The sequence below is a fragment of the Triticum dicoccoides genome, chromosome 6A (genome assembly GCF_002162155.2).
Source record: "Triticum dicoccoides isolate Atlit2015 ecotype Zavitan chromosome 6A, WEW_v2.0, whole genome shotgun sequence".
NCBI lineage: Eukaryota > Viridiplantae > Streptophyta > Magnoliopsida > Poales > Poaceae > Triticum > Triticum dicoccoides.
In genome coordinates, this window is record NC_041390.1 from 166,347,514 (window position 1) to 166,347,960 (window position 447).

Here is a 447-nt window from a genome sequence, read left to right on the forward strand (position 1 = left end):
GCCGCCGACCAGCGCTCGCGCGGCCACAGCCACCGTCTCGCCTCCCCGACGCCTCCCAAAGCTCCGCTGTTCCGCCCCCGTCCTCCTCGTTGTCTCACGCGACCAGAAGGGCCCCGAGCAGCCGCCATCGTCATCATCTCCAAGCTTCGGCCCCGGCGCCCTTCTCCGTCGATTCGGCCACTCCGGCGCGCCCCCGAGCCCACTAACCCTCCCTGCAGCTCCGCGGTGAGCCCTTGACCCGATTCCCCCTCTCCCCGTGCCCTACCTCCCTCTCTAGCCGCCGTTCACAACGAGCCGAGAACCCCACGCCGCCGGCGATGTCGCCGCCGTCACTGCAGCCAGCAAGGCTCGAAACCGAGCACGGCACCGTGCTCCTAGCATCTTCAGGAGCTCGGCGAGCCCCTTAGCCATCCCTCCCGTCCTCTGTGGCCTCGCCCCGCTCGAACC